General features: G+C 44.4%; 1 protein-coding gene across 2 annotated transcripts in view; it reads right to left on the bottom strand.

Annotated features, from left to right (window-relative positions):
• SGMS1 (sphingomyelin synthase 1) overlaps positions 1–24029 on the bottom strand; it is a 99429-nt gene that overhangs the window by 62053 nt on the left and 13347 nt on the right. For both annotated transcript variants that reach the window (XM_082054428.1, XM_082054427.1), the window contains exon 2: positions 11715–11833. The gene's annotated coding sequence lies outside the window, so the exon portion shown is untranslated. The remainder of the gene's footprint in view (positions 1–11714; positions 11834–24029) is intronic.

The raw sequence follows: 24029 nt of genomic DNA, 5'->3' as shown, positions 1-24029 counted from the left end.
CAATTGCAAAGACAATGCCCACTGTTTAAATGGGGTGAGGAGCTACTAGAGTTTTCAGGCTGACCAAATCACACCCCTGCTGTTTGAATACAATAAAGTTACCAGTGGATATGTAGGCATAGAAGAGAAAATGGGCCTATATTAGAAAAACATAATCATAATTCTAATGAATATCAGCATAGCTGAATGTAAAGCCAAGACGTTTTCTTGGGACAAATGGCAGATATTTCTAATTAAGATGCAGCCATTAACTGCATACAGCAATCAGAGGTTAAAACCAACTGATATGGGTGAGGGGGAAGAAAGGAAGAGAAGAAAATATAAGCTAACGAGTTTCGAGCAGCAAAGCCTGTGTGAACTGCAAGATCTGAACTGCAAATTTAGCTTTGGTGAGAACTTTACCTCTGAGCCCAAGAAATGCTTGCGGGGTATCTATATGTGGCTTGCAAAAACTCCTTAGATGATGTTCTTCAATATTCCGAACAGCAAGCAAAGAGTAGAAACCCCACCCAATGTTTCCTGCATGTTGAGAAGTCAGGGTGGGGAGCTTCTGGTTTTCTGGGTTTGCTGGGGTGCTGGTTTTCTTTCACAGTGGGGGTTGTCTGCTTGTGGGTTTTTTCAGTCCTTTTTTTACTATGTGCAAACAGTTTTAGAGACTGAAACCGCTGCAACTTCACCTATTTCTGAGCAAAGCAAATCTAATCCCACAGTCAGGTTATTCTATCTGGTAGCAAAGCAAAGGAGCTAAAAATGAAGGGATGGCAGTTACCATGGGATACCAAGATGCGTCACTTCTCTTGGAGCCACGTGACATCTCAGCCGCCAGTGAAGAACTCAGCAGATGGGATAGAAAAATAATGTAAAAAGGTCTCTAGATTATAGCAAAGTTTAGGCTTTTAAATCCAATTTGCTAACTGCTTATGGCTATGGAAATACAGGAAAACATTTAACTATAAATCAAACTATCAATCTGTTGCCACTGTGCAGTACGCTCCCAACAGTCCCCATCGGCACTTTTGTGGTTCCTGACAGCAAACGCAGTCTGTGCACGTTCAGAAACGCTGCCCTTGTTATCTGCCATCACAACCACCGCTCGCCTTTCAGAGGCAGCAAAGCAGGTCAGTAGTTTCCACCTTGCTCGTAAATACAGAAGCAGCCGCTTCCCAGCAACAGACACAAGCGGCCAGAGCTGGAGAGAGAGCGGGAGAGGGATAAATCACTCTGCATTTACTCCCAGACAGGTTACCAAACCCACGCCTCGCGACACTGAACCAAGGCTCTTTTAATTTGGAAGGTATCGCTGCCCTGTGCTGACCCCCCCCGCCACTTACCTCTCCTTGGGTTTTCACCCCATTCAGTCCAGTATAAATTTTTAAACATCTACTGCTTCAAGTTTTTCTCCTCTACACAAAATCCTAAGAGCTGTTTGTTTTACTTTTCCCCCTCCTTTTGCAGCTGCCAGTTTCCTCCTAGCATGTCAAACCAGCTCCGATTCAAGGGACGCTATTCCACCTCCATCCTCCCAACACCCACACGCTGCCGAGCGCCAAAATCTCCAAGGAAAATCCTGTCCTTGCACACACCAAGCAAGCAAACCGCCTCTCTGTAGGAAAAAGCAACGTGTGGTGTAAGAAACCATCACCCTCCAAGCCCCGCGGTGAATTCTGTGGGGCAAGCCCCGAGTTTTGGCTCTACTCCAACATTACACCGTGCTGAAAACGGAGCTTGCAGGGCAATATTGATGCACATCTATCCCCATCGCATCACGCTCACTTGCCGCTCCAACCTACCCGCCTATCAGCTCCAGATTGCAAGTGTTTGGGAAAGTAACACAGTGAATTATCTAAGACGACTGACTACTGCTATAATCCGCTCTTAAACACAAACTTCTCATCACCTGAATCATTTGCGGCTATGTGCTTGTTTCCCATTAGCTACCAAAAATATCAAATAATACAGAAGCCAAGAAATCCCACGTTTAATCTGCTACCCCAACTCGTAGCCCCTGCATTCGCACGTGTCTATATGACACGGCATTTGAAAACAGCTAAGCATTACTTATTGTCTCCTTAGAAAATGAAGTTTCACATTTCTGCAGCATGTTTTACACAGAAGGTGTTAATTTATTTAAAACATTGCTTTAATGAGCCAGGAGACACCGTCTTTAGTAGCCAGGGCTGGGTTTTATCCAGCCTCCTTTGAGCCTCTAACCTCGGCGGAAAATCCTGCAGCAGGGAATACCGTAACTACGGGGAATCATGAATGAAGACATTTGATATATTTCTTTTTAAACAGCAGCTTGTTATTTCACTACCCCTTCACTAATAACATTCATTCATTTCCTGCTTTGACTTTACAGCTATTTTCAGTGTATTCAGGGAAAAAAAAGCCTCCCAAGAGCAGAATAAACCCCAAAGTGCTTCTCTTTTATTTGTAACCAACTGCCGCTTTGCAGCTTCATTGACCTTGTACCACGTACCGATTCCTTACCTCACCTACGCACACTTTTGTCATCTTTTCATGTGGAAAGAGAGTATTCAACACTTTCTGCATCACTAATAATCACAGTACGCCAAGGGACAGAGATGCATCCAAAACTACTGCCCAGCACACAGGTTTTTTTACCCCAGTTTTCAGCACCTCAAACTCCTCTCAACACAGGGTGAAAATACACATTTGCTTTGAAGTGTCCGTTTTAACTCCACTCCTCATTACCACAGAGAAGCAGATCCTGGCCTAATAGAAAACTTTCCAGTTAAAACTAAAGAATCTATGCAAAAACATTTTATAAAATATTTATATATATATTTATATATATTTATATATATGTATATTAGGTGGGTATTTTACTGGTAAACAACAGGATTACAAATGCACATAGAAAGAATTTTACATTTAGCATGATTTTCGCAGGGATGATGCATCTTGTGCAAGCAAGAACCAGTGGGGTGCAGACAAAAACTTGCTGTTTGCTCAAATAAACCATTTTCTAAGTCTTTAGACTTACCCCTTGGAAGGCAGCGGGATAAAAATAAAGCTCTTCCTCGGGACAGCCTGTTGGGTGCTCCTACTGCACAGTTGGCTGGAATGGACAGGAAGGATGGATTCATTTTGCTTGTGACGATAAGTGGGTTTTCACTCCCAAGTGAGCCCCCAGCACCGCATGGTGCGAAGCAGGAGAATCAACAGGTCCAGGAATAGACTTTCTTCGGTACCTCACCTGGAATTTCAGGTTTCAAAAGAGCTTGTAAAATGGTAAAATTCTAATTACAGAATCCCAGAATGTCAGAGATCGGAAGGGACCTGGAAAGCTCATGTAGTCCAATCCCCCCATGGAGCAGGAACACCCAGATGAGGTTACACAGGAAGGTGTCCAGGCGGGTTGGAATGTCTGCAGAGAAGGAGACTCCACAACCCCCCTGGGCAGCCTGGGCCAGGCTCTGCCACCCTCACTGAGAAGAAGTTTCTTCTCAAATTCAAGTGGAACCTTTTGTGTTCCAGTTTGTACCCATTACCCCTTGTCCTATCATTGTTTGCCACCGAGAAGAGCCTGGCTCCATCCTCCTGACACTCCCCCTTTCCATATTGATCCCCATGAATGAGGTCACCCCTCAGTCTCCTCTTGTCCAGCTCCAGAGCCCCAGCTCCCTCAGCCTTTCCTCACACGGGAGATGCTCCACTCCCTTCAGCATCTTGGTGGCTGCGCTGGACTCTCTCCAGCAGTTCCCTGTCCTGCTGGAACTGAGGGGCCCAGAACTGGACACAATATTCCAGGTGTGGTCTCCCCAGGGCAGAGTAGAGGGGCAGGAGAACCTCTCTGACCTACTGACCACCCCCTTCTAACCCACCCCAGGTACCATTGGCTTCCTGGCCACAAGGGCCCAGTGCTGGCTCATGGTCATCCTGCTGTCCCCAGGACCCCAGGTCCCTTTCCCCTACGCTGCTCTCTAAGAGGTCATTCCCCAACTTACACTGGAACCTGGGGTTGTGTACGCATTAGGAGGCACTGAATCTTCTCAATACCTGAGTAACCTCATCCAACTGTTGACCAGGCAGGTCGCCACCCTGAGCGGTCTGGCTGTTCCACCGATACCCAACGTGTGTCTTTAAGCGCAAGTGTTTGCACTGCCTATTTCTAAACAGGAACATTTTGGTTGTAAACATCATGTTGCTCCAACACCCACTTCTCATCCAGCTCAAATCAAGCCAAATGTGGGTGAAGGACAGGAAACGAGCACTAGGACAGCTTGCCGAGGTGGGTATTAAATGATGTGCAGCCGTTCTCCAAAGAGACAGCCAGCCAGGCGCGGACAGCAGGGTGTTACCACACTGTCACACACCCTCTACGTCCCCTTGAAACTCCTCCTTACCCTGAATTCCTACTGTGAGCTCTTTCCGTGCCAAGCTCAGCTCAACTCACATTTTCATATCGGCCTCCGGGCCTCCCCGCTGCCTTCCCAGAGACTCAAGATGCTGGCTGAAAATCCAGTGGAACTTACACCGGGCTTGTTTTTTCCCCTTAAACCTGACACACGCAATGCATAATGAAGGTTACAGAAGCAAAAGGTGGATGGCTCCGGTCCCCAGCCAGCAGTGGAACCTCACACCATGCTCAGGGGGGGCACTTCTCATGAAATACCAGGTTTAGGACAAGTGTACACCACGCCAAAACATGCAGCACTCAAACCACACCAATCTCTGACTGCTCAGTTCACAGTGCTGTAGGCAGCACAAGATCATCAACACCCGAGCTCTTAAATTATTATAACGAGCTGCAACAGCAACTCCCAAATGATCTGCATTTAGTTTCCCTGGACCTTTAAGATGACAACCCCAGAAAGAATCAATTTAAGATCTCAAGTTTTGCTTTGGATCTGGACTAGTAGTCAGCAATACTCAATGCTCATTTCCTAATAAAGGTACTTCTTTACAGAGAAGAAATACTAATACAAATAATGACTGTGTGCTGTTGCCCCCCTGCCTTTTGGCGAGGCAATTCTGTGTGCAAACAGCGGTGCATTTGAGTTGTGAAGCAGAGTACACAACGTATTTCCCCCTACACACAGAAATTAGCTCACTGTCACACTGGCTGCATCAGCTGTGTAAATATGAGCTAAAGTACTGCCTTACATACATTCTGTAAAATGAAATCCTACAGAACATAGCCAAATAAAGAGTCATAAAATTTTTAAGCTCTTTATCCGTGCGGTATACTCCTTTATTTCATAATTTTAACGTAGCATTCACTGTAGATAACGTTATTAAAATTTGACAAGAGAGCTGTCTATTCATTATAAAATCTTCCTCAACAGAACGCTACGGGAAAACCTTGTGCACAAAATCAGCATATTTTCATGCACCACTTGCAATTTTGTGATTATAATACTTGTGATCAGGTGCCTTAGGGTACTGCAAGCAATCTACCTGTGTGACTATTGTTTTAAAACCAGAGCAAGTCAATGAACGTAAAGAATCCGGCATCGGCTCAATGGTGTTACCACCTTGCTAAGAAAACGGAAGTCTCACTGGTTTAAGGGATTTAAGGCCAGAACTGTCCTGCTCTGACAGATGTCAGTCCTTAGGGGTTGGCTTTGGGCGAGCTAACATCCTCACAAAGCACAAACACAACCTTGTGCTGAACATTATTTGAGTATGAGAAAAATCACTGAGAGACGTAGCAGCTACAACATAAGTACTTATCGCCTTTGCAAACAGCTTTTGAACTGACAGGTACAGCTATGAAAAGGCGTCTTTGTAACTGCTGACAGGTTAAGTTTATTTGAGCTTCAGCACAAGCATTTGAAGATGAAAGGGCACAAGGAGGATGCTGAAAGACAACTAACAGCTTGAGGAATACACACCAGTTTTCAAGTAATTTCTGCGATGTGGGGTAATATTTATGATCACAGCATTCACATTCATCCATTTAGCACCAAGTTTGCCAGATCAGCTGTCGAGACTTTGAACAGGATCAGCAAAAACTGCAGAACATCGCAAAACCGGAGTCAGTGCATTTGCATTCTTGGTATTCAGCTGCCTTCCCAGAGAAACTTCACAAAAGACTCTAAGACAGGGAGGGGAAAACAAACCAGCAAGAGGAAGAGCAAGTCGAGCGCTGCAATGGTTTTGGGAGACACAAGCTGTCCGTGTCGACTGCGATGCCCAGACCTGTTAGTCCAGCTCTGCCTCATCCACGGTGCTTCATTTCACGTCTGCTGCTGCTTCTTTTTAAATGCTTTTCAGGCAACATTATTCTTTCTAGAGCAGGCAGAGTTTGATGAACCGGTACTATGTCAGGGCGGTGATGCTGTCAGATGTAGACCATCCCAACCTTTGGCAGGGGGCAGACACAAGTATGACATCTATATATATATATATAGATGTATATATAAGAGCTGTACTGGGCTGAGAAGGGCATCAGTCTAATTTGGATTTGTGACAGCATTCATGAAACATTCAAAGCAACCTTGTAAGCACAGTTAACATATCCTAACAATAAACCCCAGCCTTTCTGCAAATCATCTTCCTTACCTTTCCTGCCGCTTGCCCTTCAAGATGTGCTGTATAGCTCAGGGAGCTCCCAAGGCTATATTTACACAGGCTTTCCAAGAAACTAGTAGTAAAGTTTGGGGAATTTAGCGATGCGTCAGTATCTGCAATCAAGCTCTACAACACAGCGAAGGGCAGGGAGGAACCTAAAGGTAGAAACATGCTCTAAAGAAGATGGTAGTTACATCTGCCTAGACGTAGCCTGGATGCACACATGATTTGAGCAGTTGGGACTTTGGTGACAGAGCAAACATCCTCCGTTGGGACCATAAAATCCCTCAGCATTTAATACCACCATCCTTTGCTACGTATTTATCACCACGGAGCAAAATACTTCAGATATAACATTACTAGGTAGTACGTGGAAATCTGTCAAAATAGTTGCTGACAGCCTTTCGACTACTCATTAGAAATAGGAACAGCAGAGGAAGGGGGAGCACAGGCCAGGGTTAAAAACCAAAACCAAACCACACAACACTTTGTTTTAATGCATCTTGAAAACAAATCCATGAGAATAGAGAAGAACATCTAATGAATGAACTGATTCTTGTGCAAGTATCCCAATAATCATATCATCTGTGGAATAATACAACTGCAAAACCACGGAGTAATTTTAAACAGCTACATCCATCATTAAAATAATGAACAAGCTAGTCAATAGCTATCCAATAAGAAAGAGCTATTTAATAGGGTCTAATTTGACATGGGAACATAGCACGTTGGATCCGTCTAACGACTGAAACTGGGGGAAAATGACCCATTAACAATGCAGCTGCCCAAAAGGCACAGAAACCAGAAGCATCACCAATCTTACGTCTCCTGGGTTGCAGAGGAAGAGGACGCTCAGATCCATTAAATGCTTCAGCACCATTTGAATACGGGTTTGCTGAATGCAAATAAACCAGATACAAACCAGAGAGCAAAACAAGATTAGAGGTGAGCAAGCTGGCGTTCCCCTCCCGAATCCAAACAAACACGACATTTGGAACTACTTCCAGCATGACTTCAGCACAAAATGACATTTGCACTTCAACGTAATGCTGCTGTCTTAACTGCACACCAAGGGCTACGGGCTGGTCGTGCACAGTGTGACATCGGAAGCAAACAGAGCTGCAAGAGGGCCCTGCTCTACTTCAAAGCACCAAGTGCCCTCCAGATAAAGACTAAATGTATTTACCCTCACTCTTCAAGCAGGTGAACCCAAAGAAAGCGCACAGTTGCTATCAAAAGTTTCAGTATTTGCTAGGCGCCCCGTTCCATCCCCAGACATCTCGGGTAGGTGATGTGACACCTGAAAGGAGTCAGGATGGCATCAGCCATCAAAGCCCCAACTGAGAGCTCACGTACACAAGAGCCAAGTCGGAAAATTGAAGCCAAAGCAAAAAGGCGCATAAGCAAAGAGGATGCAAAGCAAGAGAGCCCATCTGAACATGTGAAAATTGGTGAACACATCCTCACTGGAAATGCGATTACTTGGACCCATATGATATGAATCGACCGCAGAGTCAGTCGGAGCCAGCCCCAGGACAAAGGAACAGTCCTTTGCTAATTCAGCTGACAAACAAACCTGGAGAAGGAAAATTCCCTCTTTGGATTAAGGGTTAATCAGCAGCAGGTATGGCCTGTTTTCATTAACTGCAGCCATTTCCCGCTAGCGTATCTTTTGCCTTTTCCAAGAAACAGGGGAGCAGTTCCCTGTCGGAGGGAAAACGAATTAGGAGACGAGTGAAACTATTGACAGCAACCTGCCTTACGTTACCCACTTAGCAAGAACCAGCCAAGCTATTTAATTAGCAGCAACGACTAGAAGTCTACCAGAGCTGAATCTGATCAAACTAAGCACAGGGAACATACAATATCTGCACCAAGATTCAATTAAATCTTCAGTTTTGGCTCAGTGCCCAAGACATTACGCCATCACTTGTCTCCTGGGACTCCTCTCTGAGTACACGATTGCTCCATCAAGGCAGGAGGAAGCAGCAGCAGCACATCAAACCACAGACTGGAGTTGGGTGGTACCAGGGGACTGCACGGATTCACCTTCCTCCTCCTCGCTCGTCATACACACCCCGTGGATCTGGCATTTGTGCCAAAAGCACTCATGCGGACCCTGTAAAATCCACTCGCCATCCCCACTTCTACAGGAGGGATTTCATACAATGCAGCTCACATCCATCTGGAAAAAGTCGGGGGGGGAAGACAACAGGGAGGTCAAACAGGAGAGGAGAAGGGGGCCCAGGCTTTCCCAGAGAGCAGCAGGTGGGCTGGGTGGTGCTGCACAAGGTGTGCCTGTTGTGTGCAGAATAAAGGCCGAGCTTACATAGCAAATCCCAGGCTTTAACCTGTCTGACCTCATCAGTCATCAGCAACTTCAAGCTCGGGCACTCCTGGCAGCAAAGGTATTACTTACTAAGTCCGTGTCACAATGAACTCCTGTCCTACAGAGGATACAGAAAAAGCTTTACATTCACATTCAGTTACGTACATATTAATAAATTTCCTCAAAGGTGCTTTGATGTGTACAAGACAACAGCCAGAAACCAATCACCGCTTCTAATCAAGATTATCTCCTGTGCATTTGACATTTCACAGGGTGGTGGGGCTTTGTTGGGAGTCTTTTGGGTTTTCTGTTTAAGCATCTGCTCCAGCCAACTGTTGCGCATTTAATTGGAAAATCTGACAGCTGAAAGTCCCGGGGCCTGTTAAACTACCAAGTAGTCTGCACCGGATTCTCATTTTAACCATTGCAAGCTCCTGCTGTTCATACACGTTTTATTTCTGAACTTAGGCAAAAATATTTTCAACAGATACCACATACACTGAGACTCTTGTTCCCACAAAGTTAAATTTGGTAGGTAACCAGCTTAAACAAAAATCATTAAGAGACACAGAAACTGAGTTCAAGCATAAACCGCTGCTTTTCGCTGCAGTGTCTGCTTTAAATAGTCACTGTTACGCTGTCATTACAGAGCAATCAGGGCGTTTGCTTTGCAGTCCAGGGAAATGCCATGGTCAGAACCATTAATTGCTATAGAAAAGTAACATCGGGTTTCTCCTTCAAAGCTGCTGAAGTTTAAATTTAAAAGAGAATTCAGTAAGGAGCAACTTCAAGCACACACAGTGCCGAGCTGGAGGATTAATGTATTTATATAACAAAAGGCTTCCTGGAATATTTGAAGACTCGAGTTCTGCCAAGCTAACAATTGAAGAAAGGGACGTTTTGCCTTTGTTTAAAAAAATAAGACTTGTACTGAGGGGAAAAAAAACTAAAAAGTCATTGAAGAGATAGTAGTACCTTGATAATCCACTATATTAAATCCCTAGATTTCAGAACCCCATGGGTTTGGAATGTACGTTGCCATATACAGAGACAAATAAGCATAACGTAGAGGTCTCAGACACCAAAGCATCTGCAAGTAGTATATTCACATAAATAACAAGATACGGCACGTGCCCGATGGTGTTTGGTTTGCATCTTCTTCATTTAGCAGGCTTGCACCTCCCGCACTGTACCTGGTGACGTTCAACCCCTATTAAACTTGCATTAAACTTTAAGTAATAGATCACTACATTATTTATCACATCCGTGTACTGGACCCAAGGGAAACAGAAGTTGAATCAATACAGTGACATGAGTGTCTGGTTTAAGTGTCATCCGCTCTTAATATTTATATAGTTGAAGGAGAAGGGAGAAAGTAGGAATTTTTCATGGCTGATTAAAACATACCCAGATATTACGGTTCGTCCGAAACAACTATCACATAGACACCACCTTTCAGAAAGCGCTGACTGCCAAATGAAAACCTGCTCATAACAATTCACCTGACGCGCAACACACACATAAAATCAGTTCCCTCGATTTCAGCAGCGTTTATGTTTAGTCATGGTATTTTTCCTCATTATTTCTGATTACTGATGGTATTTCTTACGGTATCTGTGGAAGCGCTACTAACCAGCTTAATTGTACAATACCTTAGATTCAGGGGCACGCAGCATTGCAACAGAGGGGCTAAAACCAACTCTCCCAAACCAAAATTTACTCCCGGCACCCGCAGGAAGAACTACAAGTGCATTAGGAGGAATCACAACTGAAAGTTGCTCTGTCCCTCCTCATGGCCCCTCAGAATCAACCAGTTTAGTTGCACTAATATTTAAGAACACTGACAAAAAGGCAGCAGCTTTCCCAACTAAGAGCTGAAGGTAGTTCAATGTGCTCATCACTCGGGTTACACACAAACGAATTCCAGTTTCAAAAACACATCCTCCCTCAAAATCTCTACACCCAATAGCTCCACTTTTATTTTCTGATTCTTATGACGCCTCCTCCTCTAGCTCTTAAATCAGTGGTGAAATCAAAACCAACAAACCCACAAACATCTTAAAAGATGCCTCTCAGCTAATCCTCACACAGCTTCACGGGATTAATAGAAGATCAAAACATAACTACAAGCAGCAAGAAGGGGCGTACACCACGTTTATTTTGCCTTTGCAGGTCATTCATCCATGTCAAAGCCAGAACTGGGAACAGAAACCAGGTAATCCAGCCACCAGTTTGGTTGTCTACCCAGTGTCTCATTCCAGTTTCAGCAGCCAGAAGGGCAACAATTTCCTCCTATATAGTGATTTTGGAGCATTTATGCAAAACCTGTATCTTCTGAAGTTTTGCTCTTAGTTATCTTTACCTGGAAGCAGGAAAAAGGAACCGATCTAGGCGATCTTTCAGTTGCCTTTTCCTAAGATTATGCTATTTAGTACTGGAGTTTGACTGTGTTATTTGGTTTGGTTTTTTGGGGGGTGTTTTTTGGTTTTCTCTTGAATGAAGAGAGTGCCAGGCTGGCACAAGCAACAGCTAAGCGAACAGAAAAATAGAAAGAATCATCGTATTCTCTACTAAGCCGTGTATTTAATGAAAGCGTCGCTTAAGAAACCAACTAGTACAGGTGCCAAAAGGAACAGTGCCACACAGCTCTGGGATATACACTGGCACACGTGCAAAAAGTGATTAACCCAAAGCAAAACAGATATCTGCCCGTGCAAGTCCAAACCGAGAACCTACCCAAATCCAGGTCATGTTTAATATAAATTTACAGTAAACACAGTATTGGAGAAAACCCCACACCACTCCAAAATACATGTGTTTGAAAACGGAAAATTCATTTGCTTACCTCAAGTTGCTTTTCTACCCAGAGCACTCGATTCATCAGGTTAGAAGCTTCCGATGAATATAGGAGTCCAAGCTCAGAAGACCTGCTGCTGGCTGCTTCTCACGTACTCAGAGTCACCACTAAAGAAAGAAAAGGAAATTACACATTAAGAAGCAGAGCTAATAGCAAGCATTCTATTAAAATATTAGGAGTTATTACAATGTGAAGGTGACCTCAAGACCCATCAATAGCTGGGATACACAGTAAAGACCATGTTACCATAGACAGCTGCATTTTACAAATAGTATTTCCCAAATGATGCAGAAAGAGAGAAGATCCCTGTGTCCAAATAAGATCTATAAGCAGCTTTCATTGGATCTGAAGGAGGCCTGAAGTGCTTCTTCATCCCCTTCATGGAGAGCGGTCTTGGTTGACAAATAAGCCGATCCAGGAAGGCTTGAAGCCTTCAAGACAACCAACATCATTTACGAGAGAGAGGAAGCGAAAATAAAGGTAAAAAGCAAAATGCGCGTTACCAAAATCCAGGCAACAGGCTTCTCTCCAGCCCTGTTATCTGCCTTTTACAGAGCAAAGCATTAGAGTCCGCAGCAGACAAACCACTCCAGCAAATACACTCTTCGTCCAACCCCCCCAGCTTTCAAGGGAGACAAAACCAGGGGGGAGATTTGGAAGAGAACCAGCCCCCCTTTAGCACGGGACTCTGCAGGGCTATTTCAGTTAAACTTTAGGATAAGAGGAAAACAGATGGTTACTGTGCTCTAGTCACGTTAGCTAGAAAGCTGCAAGTTATACATTTCCATTCAAACACTTGATTTGGGGGGTGCAAAAAACACAGTCTGCTTGCTAGAGCAGAACCAAATCCAAATTGGGATGGAGCCAGGGTGCTGCCCATGGCAGAGCTGCTCGTACAAGCCTTGCTGTCCTGCCCTGGCTGCCGTAGGACTGTAGTACTAAAAGCTCACGTTTGCAAAATATAAGAGGAGTTATCCATCCCATGAACGCCCACCAGCACGTCTTCAGCAAGGAGCAAGGCCCTGTTTCCAGGAGTAACTGCATTCTTATCTCGGAACAACAGCCGCCCTCCCAAACGCTGGCACTGCTCGCCAGCGCTCACTCATCTGTCAAGTCTTAGACGGCCCAAAAAAACGCCCATCCGCTGAAAGGAGCATCAGCCCGAACCCCGAGAACGCCAGCCCCAGGGAAAGCTCCCTACTCCACATGTTTACCCTTACCCCCTATCTGAGAGATGATGGAGCATAAACTCGAACTGGCGCTCAAACATTAACACATTTTCCACGAGCAAGTCACGAATTGGCACGTGCTGCCGAGTGCCACGAGCTCTTCTGACGTGCTCAGTACCGGTTGTAGCCTCTTTCTCTCCAGTATAAAGCCATAAAGACACATTTTCTGCCACATACAGAACTCAAGTTGCGCCAGGGGAAGTTTAGATTGGATATTAGGAAAGAATTCTTCCCCAAAGGGCTGTCGGTCATTGGAACAGGCTGCCCAGGGCAGTGCTGGAGTCACCATCCCTGGAGGGGTTTAAAAGGCATCTAGACGAGGTTCTTAGGGACATGGTTTAGTGCCAGAGTTGGGTTGTGGTTGGACTTGATGATCCTGAGGGTCTCATCCAACCAAAACGATTCTATGATTCTACTTCTGAGCCACTTTGAAGAAAGTAGAAGCAATTCACGCTGACGGTTACCTTGGTTTACCACCACCATCACACTGACAGAAGAACCGTATGGCACGGTTTAATTAGAGCTCATTCCTATCTTTCTTGTGGAACACACACCACTTCATTTCATTGTATTTTTCTCTTTAGACACTTTTCAGAATAAAAGGTCTATCTTACCTAAATCAATTAGCCTGCAGGCCATACTCCTCCATCCTCTCTGCTCCTCCTCCTGTTTGCACAGAGGTGGCTCCTGCTCTGCTGGGCTACAAGGGCCAGTTTCCCTAAACTGTGTTTAAACACTTGATGGAAGTAGTTCAGTGTCTGGAGTTGCTAAGCAATAGCAAGCCGCAATAGCATGAGAGAAGCCCACTTCTATTTCAACACACAACACGACCACGTTTTGGTTTTGTGATACCACTTGCTCTAACACTCGCGGCATTCCTTTAATGCAGAAGCACCAGCTGAGAATTAATTGTGATGGTTTTCATGCTATGAAGATCAAGGTCTGAAGTTACTCACCAGTCTTACTCTCCATGTCACAAGGTGGTTTAGAACTACCTGTCATCCTCAATAGCACCCAAACACCCTCTAGAGCAATTAACCAGCACAGCCTCAAGCTTAGGACAGGCTTAGAGTTGAGCTGCCTCTCTGACTAATGCATTTAAATAGATTACAGCTTGCGGGAACCTGCAGGATTTCCAGAAAGAGCAAATAACTTCCTTTATTAATATTCAACTGCTTTTCAGGTGAATGCTATCACCCTTGTTATCCACACCATTATAAGTGAACCAAACCTTCACATGATTTAGGAGAGCAGGCATCCACATTTACGTACTTTTCATGACTTTATGGAAGTAAAACTGTCTCTTTGTGCTGTGTATCAGCTGTGCCTGCAAAGCACCGACATGTTCCTTCCACTTAACACACATCTACGCAAGCAGCACCATTGCAAAAGGAGCTGTTGTTGGACTTTGTTATCCAACACAACCAGCGAGGATCAGGTATGTCTGCGAAGGCTGGATTAACCGGCTACCGACTGCTCCTCGGAAAAGGCACCTCCAGGATTAGAGCGGTGTCTTCATTTTACAGCCTAGCACAGGAAGGCAAGCGTGTTTCCACATTTGCTTCTCATTTGCCAGCCACACTAAAGTACCCCTTAAAATACACCAGAGTGATTCAGCCTATATAGATCACTTGTACCAATTCATCAACTCAGTACACCTGTGGATTAAATAAATCAAATTGACTGATTTAAAGACAACGTAAGGGATTTTGAGAGAATGCTTAGCTGATGTTTAAGATGTCCTTTTAATGTTCCTCACAGTTAATTCTTTGACCATAGGAAGCCAGTGAAATCTGCGATGCAGTTCTTACACAGAAACATCTCCAAAGGCATGGCTACTCACTGAGCTATTTTGCAAATCACTCCTAATCTACACTTGTTTGCCTCTACATTACCTGAATACTACTTCCCCCTAAGCCCAGCTTTTGCCATTATACTTTAGAGCAACTTCCATTTTACATTTTGTCTTTAATTGTAAAAAAAAGCAGAATATTTTGCACTCACATTTCCATTTTAGGAAGATTTAGAGAGAACACAGCACATTTTTAATCAGTGCTTGGTGAAGCGCTGAGGTAGGCAGCTCAGAAACATCAGCTTTCTTCTATGGAAAGACAGTAGCAAAACAGCTGCAAACTCACTCCTAACATCCCAAAGCCCTGAGAAAACTTGTTAGCAAGACAAACAGCAACATAATTACGTGAATTAGCGAGATTTATGCAGGAGATTACATGTGTTTAGTTCTTCCAGCATCTCAGGGACTGGGAACAAAACTGAGGGAAAGAAGCTCAAATGACAAGTGTTTGCAGCAGCCACACTTGCTTTACTATGAAAAAGGTGAAGTATAATTTTTAGAAGTGCAGGGGAAATAAAAGGACTTCACGAGCACAAGTTAAGAGAAGAAACTTTCAAGATCTCTTACTAAATAACTATAGCAGAGAGAAAAGGAGATATTAATAGAACAAAGCAGGTGTCAGCTTCCATTCAGAAATAACCAGATTCACATCCCCTTTGACTGCTGCCTGGATTTCTTTTTAGGTCACATCCTAAGAGATCTAACACCCAAGTATGCACCAAATAGTGAGCCCATTAAGAAGAGATGGTCTCTTCCCTTGTTTGCAAAATAATTCTTCTCTCTCAGGCCTCCTCCTCACCATCTTGGAGTCTGGCCTTCCAAAAACACTGGACAAGACACATTCCCCCTCCAAAATTCTGGCCTCACCATTGCCATGAGTATCCTCATCACCCAGGGTGCCAACCGCCCTACAAACACTCAAAAATCCTTACACTAGATGGATAACAGGACACTGAGAATTGACTCGGGACATACTGATATTTCTCTACAGGGTGAGATGACCAAAAATTCCCAGATCCACCTGAAAATACTTTGAAGATAAAAAGCTGAGTCGATTCAAAAGAAGCAAGTTACATTAGAAAACATTAATAAAGTAAACCACACTGCAACTAACTCATAGTTAGGTCATTTGCAGCCGGATCTGCATAATTTCCCCAGGTTATAAAAGTTCAAGGGCTGATTATTCAGACAGATAGTAGTTTCCAAATCAATCTTTGGACAAAGTTTCCACTACATCCAGCTACCACTAGCACTCCACATAATGCACATACACACGTGCATCTATTAGAAGGACCTTCTTGAAAGTCTCAGCTCGATAATGATTTCAAGGAATACTGTTGCAATGCCTTTTTGAACGCAGTGCTATCTGCTGCAACATTTGCTTCCGAAACATGCTCCTTCATTACTGGCAAACCCACCAAGGGTGCCCTCCACTTGCTATCAGTGAAACTACTGATAAAAGGTCACGTGCCTTTTGTTCAATGTACATTGGGCGTTCATTATGCAAACACGCTGGACCGACCAGACAACAACAAAAGTGAAGCTCCCTGTCTTCTGTCACCAATGGAAACTACTTCAAATGGATTATTATACTGCTTGTTTTTACCCATCAAACTGGTGTTAAGTATCTCATGGATCGTTTTCCAGTGACTGGTTTTACAGGAGCTGGAGGAGATGGGATGAAAGCCGAGGAGTCCATGATAAGCATGCTCTAGATGCTTCTGCTGAGGAGATGGAGACAGAAATGGTTCACCTCAACCTGCATCAGAATTCACACTACATTTAAACACATAACTTGACAGGAAGGCTTTTGGGTGTGAAGTTATCTACTGACTCAGAAACAAATCACACCACTTTAAGCTCACCGCATTTTGCAAGAGTTTTGAAACTCAGACACATTCCATCTTTGCAAGTGTCTTTAAAAAGCAATAGCTGATATAAAGCTTTTTCAAAGAGAGGAAGTGGAATAACTGGTTTGGCAAAAGGAGGTGCACCCTCCACTGACCAAGGAGTTGAGAAATTGTATTTCTCAAACTGACATTTTTCAGCTTTTAACATGAGAACCATACTACAAGTTCAAGACCTCCCTAGTTGGACAATACGGGACCTGCAGAGAAGTGGTGATGAAGAGGAGAAGCAGGATAGATGCTGGGATGCTTACATGCTGATCTCAAAGGGAGGATGGGCAGAACAGAGGGACAGTGTCATTTACAGACTGTGTGGCCTGGAGAGATGAAGACAAACAAGCAGGGCATAAAACCAGATCTGGTGTGTGTTTTTCAGCTCTGGCAGGGCGAAGAGCATTAATTCAGATTTGCTGCTGGAACACGATCCTTCACTGGTGACTGAATGTCTCCTCTGTCAGGCGCCCGGCGTCACAGACACACAGCTCGCTCCTCCGGTGACACGCGGAGCCACACGTGGAGCGCCCCAAATTCCAGAAGCACCAGTGGATGCCAATGGTTCTCTTGGGCAGAGAGGTCAGGGGATACTTAGCAGGACACGCTGACAAGTTTTGTGTTCGTTGCTCAAGCTTTGCAAGTCAACTAAAAATAACCCGCTTCATGAAGTACAGGGAGACCTCCACTGAAGTGGAAACAAGCAAACCAACACGCACGACTTAAACACGTTCTCTGCTTGTCTGGCAAATACACTCAAAATGAGCCCAAGCAGCTTTCCCTGCGTTACTGCAGCAGTTAAAAATCTTCTGCATATACAAAAATGTGCTGTTAGTAACATGGAAACTTACACAGGAAGCCTCTTTAAGCTCTTAAAATATCATTCAATACTTTGTACATGAGTCTAAACAGAAGATTTGTGAGATAATGACACTGATTGCCAAACAGCAAACCCTGCCATGTATGCAATGCTTGGGCAGCTATCCCATTTTGCCCTCCTTTTCAATTCACCTTCCTGCCCAGGGAAGCTTAACCAAAGAAAGGCTGTAGAATGGGAAATGGCAGGGATGACTCTCACAGCACCACTGGGCTGAAGCCAGCAGACCCACGATCGGCGACTACTTTTTCCAGAGACTCCCTTCAGTGCCACCATCACGCAACTAAACATTTGGCATTTTCTTCCACTATTAAAACCCTTAAATTCAATCACCCCAAGCTTCGGGGCTTTTATTTTCAAGATATCCCCGTGCAACAAAAAGCCTCTCAGAGTTGTTCTCCAGCATCCGTTGAATCATCCTGTGCCAGACAAGGTTCTGTCTGAGGCGTTGGCTATTTTCAGCTCCAGGAGTTTCCTGAGCCTGTATTTAGTAACCCTCAGGGAATCTCTCATCCAAATCCTTGCTCAGCACCCCCGGAACACGATCCTATTTAAACTCTTTATGTCCAGAACATTACCTGGCAAGGAGTCCGACACGTCCCTCGCTGCAGAGGCGAGTCTATGCGCTGCTGCGGCTCCTCGGGATTCCAGTTACTGCCGCATCCCGTCTCCCACACAGATGGGGTGGAAAAACACCCCTTGTTTCTGGCTCCCAGGCTATTTACAGATTCAAGCAGGTATGTTTACACTGCTACCTAACTTTTAAGTTGTCATGAGGTGTCAGGTTGCCTCCCTCAGCTCTTTCTCGTAAACAGAAGCCAGGTTACAATCCACAGGTTGAGAAAACTCTTCCTCTCTGTAATAACACGGGGGAGATGTTTTAGAAAACATTTGCTGCAAAATAAAAAAAATGCCTTTCCTCTGCAAGAAAAATTATACAGAAATAGACTTTAAGTCAGTAGGTTCCTTTGTGATTCCCAAGACGCCATCCTCAGATTTTCAAGCATTAAAAGCGGGAGAACAAGTGATTTTTTACATTCTCTCCCTTGAGGCATCACCCTGGCAAAGCCAAAGTTTCTCAGTATCCCAAAAAGCTGATCACTTTGGCCTCTAATGCTGCTCAACAAACGTCAACAATGTATTTCGTATTTCCTTCAGGATTTAAACAGCCTGCACAGCAAGGGGACAGAGCAGCAGCCACCCCAAGAGATGACAGGGCTGAGCGTGGCACTGCCTGAGTAACAAGTGACAACGCCACCAGATCTCCTCACCAAAGGCACTTGTGCTCTATTTTTCCAAAGTGGAACCCCAGCACTAAGCCAGCACTCCTCAAATACATTTCCAGCTGCTTCCCCTCACCGCATGGCAACATTCAGAGACGATTCCGGGGAGGAAAACTCCTGGAAACTGTTCCATAAATAAAAATTCATCTGCTTATGGATGCCAGTAATTTCTTGTACAATAAATGGCTTGGAATGTGATACGCCGATCAAAATTAACATTGGATATGACGCGTTGCCCCGCTACACCCCACGGCCAGTGCTCAGCTATGTTAGAGGTCCTTGTTCACCATGGCTGCGTTCCAGTCTGAGGGTAAAAAGGTGGCCTGTAAGCGGTTTATACAGTATGTGAAATGCTTTGTTTATCCAAAAATATTTTAGCTCCAAGAAACATTAAAGCAAGACAGAGATGTTAGCGCTTGCCGGGTAAAGAACTGCAACTCCTACAGATATTGCCAGAAAATATCTTCCTTATGGCTTTATAGCTATAAAAGACTATTCTGCTAAAGGAAAACTACAAACAAAAAGCAAAGTGTAATGGTCTTAACATGCTATAAAGGGTCATTACAGCAAGGGCAAGAACAAGCAGAGGTGGCATTTCATTCTTGCATACTTTGTTCAGATCGTTGTATTAATCAGTAGGGAAAATTTGATGGTGCAGCAGGGTAACCCAAAACTTACGAGGTCCTTCCCAGTACACCGGCTCTGGAAAACCACTATAAAGGGATTTTCCCTCCAGCCCGGTCTGCGATTTAACGTGCAGTGGTGAAATCCGGCCCGCTAGCAGATACGGTCATACCCACCTTAAAAATAAAGCTCTGCCCAAAGCCCGTTAGTTAGGCTGTTATTAAGACAAGAGGAATTAACCACACTGGTCTCCAGAAACAAAAGCATGGCAGTTAACAAGGGAGCTTTTCAAACAACACTCACAATTCAGCACGACTCAATTATCCCAGGGGCACAGAACTGGAAGACAGGAATATTAAGAATGTTACTCTTCAAAAGCAGCAAAGAAGCATCTCTTACAGCATGGAGCTCTTCTCACTTAAAGACATGTTCTCAACATATTTGATTCCTGATGGCTGTTTTAGTAGAGCGGCAAAGGCTAAATTCCATGTGCTGGACCCTCTTGCTTAGGCCAGGATATGTAGCTAAGGAAAAAAAAAGAGGGGGCAAGGGACAGTTATCTCCAGCCCCACTACACCAGAGCTGTAGCCCTATTGATCAGTGCAGTTCTTTTTCCACCCTGTAGCTCCAGGTGAATGTTTCTTGGGTTGTGGTTTCACCGCTCACCCCTGCCAGGGAATTCCCAACCGCGAGCTGGTTCTGCTCCAGTTCCTCACTTCCATAAAGCACCTCATTAATCCATGGACTTATGTCAAGCTACATGACAAATGTAGAATCAACCAAATATAAACAGGGGAAAAAAAAAAATAAAGCTGAGCTTTTCAAACACTGATGTGATGTCAAATAACACCATAGGAGATGCTATTCAGCACTGGAGCAATACCAAAAACCTATGTGCAGCAAAATAAACCCTACACTTTGATAATCCATTCCCCTGTAAGGTACTAAAAAACACGTAGACCTTCACATAGGTCTTTACTCATCCTGCCTTACAGGCTGGGATTTGCCTGGTGTGGTCAGAGACCTCAGATAAACAGGAACCACAAGCAGTGAAACCCAGACAACCCCATATGCAAAAAGAAACCCCAAAGAAAGTCAGAATAAACTTTGGTCAACGTGGTGCTTCACCTCCATGAGGTTAACTTCAGCTCTACATGATTGCTTTTCAAGACTAGCCTTGCACAACACTGAAATATAAGAACACTAGACGAGGCTCAAGAGTTTAAGCAAAAGCTAACAAGTTTATTTTGGGTCCCTGAGGAGAGCCCTGGCACTAACCTGCACAAATAATCAGAGCTTATTTGCCAGAACAATTTCAGTCTGGCTCTAAAAAGCTGAAGTTACTGCTTAGTGCTGAGCAAGCTGCAAGACCAAGAGCACATCACAACCACCCCATGGACAGTAAAATTGAGGAGACCTCATTTTCCAGTTTTTTTCTTACACCAGGGAGAAAAGTAGTTAACGCCAGGCATGTTAATTTCTGGAATTAACTGGTTTGCTTAAATGCAACATACAAAACAATCTGCAGTACTTTCTGAGGTCTGAGTAACAGAAACAGCAAGTCAGGCAAGATTTTCAAGTCTTAGGTTAAGGAAAAGAACAGTAGTACACCTTTGAAAGCACAGGAAGGGCAGAAAGGCAGGATCACCCAGCACCTCCAGGTTTCACAACACCTCTGCAATGCTCACAAATCAGTTCTCTTTTGCTTTCTTGGAAGGCACAAACCAGCCCAAATCTGAACCGTACACAAGTAGGTGTGCAAACGGCACCTCTGCTCTAGTAGGTTTCAGGTGTGTCAAACTCAAAGCCACACAGATTTTAGTCTTTGCTGCCAGGTAGTATAAAGAGCAATAAAGTTGCCCTGTATCGCTGAATTGACATGGCAATACTAAAGTAGACAAAGAGGCTGGAATATAAAAGCAACATTCAGTCTCCCCATCTATTCAAATTCTTCTCCAAACACTTGTCAAATGACACAACTATCCTGGTTAGTTGAATTAGGTCACCGATCTACCACAGAGCCATTGCCAATGCCCTCCCAGTGATTTCAATTAGTGGCACAACCGTTCATCACTGCCTCACCAAGAGACCTTTTCAAGTCCCTGCAGAAGGCAGTGGCATGGAAAATAAATCTATTCCCTCCACTTCCAGAGATGTACAAGGGTTATGCTCACCTCAGAGAAATTATAACAGCCTTTTGCCTTCTTCAAAACTCTGGTTTTGTTTGGGGTCTGAATTAATTACAGGCCAGAGAGCAGATGAGTGTTGGCTCGGTCTCAGTCGCCCGATGACCTGTGTGCGCTGCTCTGACCCAGGGAGATTTCCCGGAGCAGATTTCACCAGCGGACAGCTATGAAAGCTAAAATCTGTCGTGCTATTTCCTTTCCCATTCCTCTGCACAACACATTTTGGTTTTAGGCTATAACATCTGATGCAGGAGGGAAAGCAAGGATGGGCATAGGCACAACAGCCGAAAACACCAAGAACGAGACGTTTCTGTTGCAGATTGAGTTACATTAGCTACACCTTCAACTCACATTCAGCGTTTCTGGAGGCACAGTGGCAAGATTTACAGTGTCACACTGATATCACCTTCACACGTGGTTTCACCGCAGTCACAAGCTGCTTACAAAGAGCCTGTCACAACCCTCACGAACTAGATCAAACGCTGCTTTTTTGCCTCTTGCTTAGTAGGGAAACAATACGATTGAACAAGCTGGGTTGGGCGTGGACGAGGAAGACACAGGGGACTGAGCAGGTGTCTCCTGAGTGGTGGGTAAGTAAAGAAACCCCTGGTTTGAGAATACAGAAATTAGTGAAGCTCTTTTCTAACTACGAGTTCCATGAGCCGAAGGCAGTAAAAGCTTTGCTCTGGGGAGAATCCAAAGGTCAGAAAGAAAAAGATACAGAAGCATGGAACACAGAACAGATCTCAGTTTTAAGCTCACACAACATTTACATACATGGACAAAGTGACCCTCAAACGGTGGCTGCTCTCTACATAACTGCAGGGAAGCATCGTAGGTAAGGAACAGCACAGGTGTGCACCAATGCTACAGAGCCGCACAGCAAGACTTGGGCGGCAGGTTCTGCACAAGGGAAGAGAGCAACGCCAAGGAAAAAGAAGAAAGCACACCTTGTCCTGAAGAAGCTTCTCTTGATCGAGAGCTAATTTTCACCTCAGACAGCTAACAACGAAGGGATGCACACCCAGAAGTACAGCCTGAAGCTCTGGTGCAGTTCCATACTCCCCTCTTCCACAGTGAGAGTTTTCTCTTGTTTTAAAAAGCTTACCAAGCACATCTCACAAATCTCTCACACCCACTTAATGTCAGAGGTTAAGTGAGACAGCACATCTGCTATTACACCAAAATTGTCTTACATGTTCCTTTTTTGTTGGTTCTGTAGTTGTATCAACGGGAAGCAAGAGGAAACTGAAAGGCAGATCTGCTCATCAGAGCAGCGTGGAACAGGTAACGAACAGCACAGTAATTCAATACTCACTTGTTCTCTGGGAGTATTAAATTCCACAGCTGAGGCTGCAGAGGAGCTGGGTGACCAGCTGAGGTGCAGCCTGCACCCACGTTTCCCAAACCGGGCCTGTTTCTCTGGCCACCAGAGGCCAAGCAAGCCGAGGCTCTGCTATCAGTGTGCTGCAAGTGGTTTATTCCCCAAGGGCTGTAAAACAGCAGCAACCCTTCTGATGATACAGGAGCCACAGACCTCCGAATCCCAGCCAGGCTTTGCTGTCAGCTGCCACACACATCCAATTCAGCAGCAACTTCTTTTCTCCTGAGACACTGACTTGAGTTTCCTGGGAAGAGAGATTCATTTGTTCTTTTCTTGCAGTGGCCAGAGACCTGCACATAAAGCTGGGTTTGCATTTGAGTAATTCACTGCAAGTAAAAAGCGAAGTTACAAGCTGATACCTGGGAGAATGACAAGGCTGCTTTAATCAGTCTACAAAGCAGTGTGTAAGTGTGGCTGATGGGCAATAATTACTCTGTGTTAAAAATCAATACAACCCTAGTCTGATGCAAACGATGCCTAAATCTTAGAGTGCTTTTTAAAAGCGCTTAACGGCCACATTAACAAGTGGCAGGTGACTTGCTAGGGGAGAGTTGAGGCATCATCTCTATAGGAGGGCAGCACAAGAGTTTGTCTGCAACAACCAAAGTACAGCTAAACTCTAAGGAAAATAAGTAAGTTGGAACTTCCAGCCACAAAAGTTAATCTAACTTTCAAAGGTGCCCATAGTTGGCAGCAGAAATTTGATTCCCATGCTTAAACTTTCCTACCCTCTGTCTTGACCCAAAAGCCATCAACTCAGAAAACGAATTCTCTGGACCACACCCCTGTCAGGTTACAGTAATTGCTTTTAAATCTTGTTTCTCCTGGGTATTGAAATGCATTTGTGCATTGCTGCAACATCCCTCCTATGCAGTTAATAAATGCTTAGAGGTGGTTACCTCCCAGGCTTCTGGAAACGATGACCAGTACTCATTTAGAAATTCCATATTAAAAAGACATCCTTTTGTAT

Source organism: Streptopelia decaocto (genome assembly GCF_964273445.1).
Source record: "Streptopelia decaocto genome assembly, chromosome: 5".
NCBI classification, from domain to species: domain Eukaryota; kingdom Metazoa; phylum Chordata; class Aves; order Columbiformes; family Columbidae; genus Streptopelia; species Streptopelia decaocto.
This window is presented reverse-complemented; position numbering and strand designations above follow the sequence as displayed.